Below are 4,330 nucleotides of genomic sequence, written 5' to 3'. Positions count from 1 at the left end.
TTTTTTTTTTTTTTTTTTTTTTTTTTTTTTGAGATGGAGATTTACTCTTGTTGCCCAGGCCAAATGCAATGGCAGTCTTAACTCACTGCAACCTCCGCCTCTCGGGTTCAAGCATTCTCCTACCTCAGCCTTTCAAGTAGTTGGGATTATAGGCATGTGTCACCATGCCTGCCTAATTTTTGTAATTTTAGTAGAGACAGGATTTCACTGTGTTAGCCAGGCTGATCTCGAAATGCTGACCTCATGTGATCTGCTTGCCTCAGCTTCCCAAAGTGCTTTGATTACAGGTATGAGCCACCGTGCTTGGCCTGTTTTTTGGTTCTTATTTGTTTAAAAGAACTTCTTGGTTTTTGCCTTAATATCGTTACTTACCAAAAAGTTATTCAAGTGCAGGTTGTTTAATTTTATGTAATTGTATCAGTTGTTATATTTTTATTGAACTTTATTTCTGTTCATCTGTGGTCTGTGTGTTTGGGTTTGTATAATTTTGAGATTTTTGAATTTGCTGAGGATTATTCTGTTTCTGATTGTGTGGTCAGTTTTTGAGTATGTGCCACATGATGATGAGAATAATGTATGTTATGTTATTTTTAGATGAAGACTTCTGTAGATGTCTATTAGGACTATTTGGTCAAGTGTGGAGTTTAGATCCTAATGTTTTGTTAATTGCCTTCTTCAGTTATCTATTAGTGCCTGTGGGATGTTGTAGTCTCCCACTATTATTGTGTCAGAATCTGAAACTCTTCATAGGTCTCTAAGAACTTGCTTTATTCATGTGAACCCATGAATTTTATATAACACCTTTCTGTCTTCTGCTTTTTCTCCCATAATCATTCTTAGGTGTGCGCACAGTGTGCAAAATTCAGATGTCCAAGAGTTCAAGGACATGTTTAGAGACCTGTCTGTTGTAAAACAAAATATAAATTAGAAATAAGAGGCTTAGTCTACATTAAAATAAGAGAAAATATCTTACTAAAACCTCTTTTCTTAAACATTTAGATTATGTGTAGATTTTTATCCCTGTTTTTTTGAAATATATGTAAGTCATATTAACAGCAAAATAAACCTTTTGTCATATTTTTTGTCTCAGGATTGTCTTTATCTGGGACCTGAGATTAATTGCTTTGTTTTTGCTTTGGCAAAAGATTATTATGATTTTTAGTCTTTTAAAGTTGACACAGATTTGTTCAGAGTAAAGCGCATTCCAAAAGCACACAAAAGCTGAGCATAAAAGATAAAATTTAGCAATACAGAATTATGAAGATTAAAAGATACTAAGTTGTTTGACAGAAACCTGATTATCCATGGCGATTGTTTGCAGGCTGAAGTATTTATACTACAAAAGCAAAAAGAGTTTAGTTTATGGCTGGACGTGGTGGCTCATGCCTGTAATCCCAGGATTTTGGGAGGTTGAGGTGGGCAGATCACCTGAGGTTGGGATTTCGAGACCAGCCTGACCAACATGGAGAAACCCCATCTCTACTAAAAATACAAAATTAGCAGGGCAGGGTGGCGCATGCCTGTAATCCCAGGTATTTGGGAGGCTGAGTCAGGATAGTTGCTTGAACCTGGGAGGCAGAGGTTGTGGTAAGCTGAGATCATGTCATTGCACTCCAGCCTGGGCAGCAAAAGCAAAACTCTGTCTCAAAAATAAAATTAAAAAAACAAGCAAACAAACAAAAGTTCAGTTTATAAACTGAACAGTGGAGTCTGTTGTCATACCTTGGTTTCTATTTATTACTTCAGTACAATTAGTATAGTTATGTGCAGTGTTTGTAGACAGTCTCATTCATATACATTCACTAGTATTTTCTACAATAATATGAATAAAGCCATACTATTTACTTTAAATGAATTCCTTAAATAGCTATTTTAGTGTTGTGATTCATACTTTTGAAATGTAGTTTTGAACTGAATTATAGTTACAGAAAATTTTAAAGATTCCACATACATCATGAGTAGTACGTTAAAATTATTCATACTTACATATTTATGTTTAATATCCAAAGAAAATTTACTACCAAATTTTTACAGTAGATGTTAGTCTGATAGGCTTATTAATTTAACCAATAGGGATAATTATAAATAAGCATAATGTTAGTGTCTTTCATTTCACAAATTGGAATGCTGCTATTACAGGACAAATAAAGGCAAGTGATGTGGCCACCCAAAAACTGTAATAACTCTCTAGTAAGCTATGTTGCAGGCTCATATATATTCCATTGTACTATCACAGTCAGATTTTAATTTTTTATCAAAAGTACTGGTGGAAGTTGTCAAATATATTTCAATATAGATTCTGCCTTCAGTGGCTAGATGAGAGCAGCAGAGATGAATAAAACTTAAAATTCCACTGATAATATGCCCCCTTTCTTCATAATACTCATGTTACTCATGCTGAGAGTAGCTATGCACTCTGAGTATTTAGAGAGAAATTCTTTTTAGAGGAATATTTTCTGGCTGACTTGATCAATCTTATATCTAATCTCAGGTTTTTTTTTTAAAGACGCTTTTAACTTCCTTTTTTCTCAGTATAATCTTTCTTGGAGTGAGAGCTGTTTTTCTTTTGAATGCTTTGTATGTCTGTTTTAGAATCTCTATTAGTATCCCATAATATCTCTGAAAGACATGGGCTATCACAGTGAGAACTCTTGGAGCTATCTTTATTTGGATGCATGCTGGAAATCCAGCAGTATTTTTTCCATGTAACCATTATAAATAGAAACTGTGGCTTAAATAATGCTCTCATTACCATATTGTGAAGGTGCAGTTCTACCCAAGAGGCCTGCAGGCTCTCCTTCTGCAGCTCAGGCGTCACTCTTTTTTGTTTTTTTTGAGACAAAGTCTTTCCCTGTCTCCCAGACTGGAGTGCAGTGACACGATCTCAGCTCCCTGCAACCTCTGCCTCCTAGGTTCAAGCGATTCTCTGCCTCAGCCTCCAAGCAGCTGAAATTACAGGTGCCCACCAGCACGCCCAGCTATTTTTTTTTTTTTGGTAGAGATGGAGTTTCACTATGTTGGCCAGGCTGGTCTCGAACTCCTGACCTCATGATCCACCAGCCTCGGCCTCCCAAAGTGCTAGGATAACAGGCATGAGCCACTGTGCCCAGCCAGGCTTCACTCTTTGATGTGACAATGAAGTGCTGCTGTGACAATTGGCATTCACCTAAGATGTGAGCTGCCAGCCGTGAGCCCTGTGCTGTGGGCTGTACATCAGTGGCAGATGGTAGGAAACAAAAGAGGGCACTGGCCACCAGAAGAGGTGAAGCAAGAATGCTCTAGCCCAGTCCTCAGGGAGTAGAGAGCCACTGATTTAAAATGCAAGTAGTCAAAAGGATAGCACCCTATTCAATCACTATTGTAGAATAGTGAAAGTCTACCTTAAGCAGTTACCTGGCTTGAAGTTGCAAAACTACCTTCTGTCATGAAGATGTGAAAAGCTTATTTTGTCATTGAATATAACCAATTAGCATACATGGATGGCCTCCCCAGTTACCAGGTGAATTTAGGATGAACTATGTATGACATGGTGCTGTAAAATCTTCTGCTTGTGAACTAATTATGGTAACTGTCTTTCTGTCTTTTCAATCTATTAAGTAGACTGACTGTAATATATGTGACATTCAGATTTAACTGTGTAATGAAACAGTTTTCTTTCTGTTATATGATTGTGGTTTCTCTGGGGCTAAAGAGAATTTTAAAAAAATTATATTTTCCAAATGCTGTCTAGAATTACCAGACATATTATAAACACATAAGGTACCAACCAAGCTTTACTGTAGAGGGGACTTTCCCTCGTAGTCTTCCAGTCAACTCACAATTATGCTGTAAAGTGCATGCTGTCACCTAAAGATGCAGGCAGAATTGTGTCTCTGCCTATTTGGTATCTAGAGTGGCTAGACCAGATTTCAGCAAACTTTATAGAGCAGATATTAATCATTTTACTTCATTCAATGACTCCTGAAATCTTCAGAACTGAAACTGATTCAGAGACCGTGGAGCCCAGAAACCTAATCATAGTAACAGTGTGCATTGAGTTGATACGGAGACATGAGAATCTCCACTTCTCTTTTCCTTCTCTCGCTAAAATGCTCACAATTGCATGTAACAACTGCTGCTACTCCACCCATCTGGGACCTAAGTCTGCAGCTCTAAATTCTAAATCTAGGTCTTGAAATTTGAAAAAAAAAAAAAGAAAAGAAAAGAAAATCCAAAACTTTTGTTCGAGAATGCAACTATTTTTACTTATGAAACTCAGAGAGACATTAAAATAAGAGCACAATTAAGTCTTTCTCCCTTCCTTCAACTATGTATTCATCTTTTGAAACTG

The sequence above is a fragment of the Rhinopithecus bieti genome, unplaced genomic scaffold (genome assembly GCF_001698545.2).
Source record: "Rhinopithecus bieti isolate Rb0 unplaced genomic scaffold, ASM169854v2 scaffold_31734, whole genome shotgun sequence".
Classification (NCBI taxonomy): Eukaryota; Metazoa; Chordata; class Mammalia; order Primates; family Cercopithecidae; genus Rhinopithecus; species Rhinopithecus bieti.
This window is presented reverse-complemented; position numbering follows the sequence as displayed.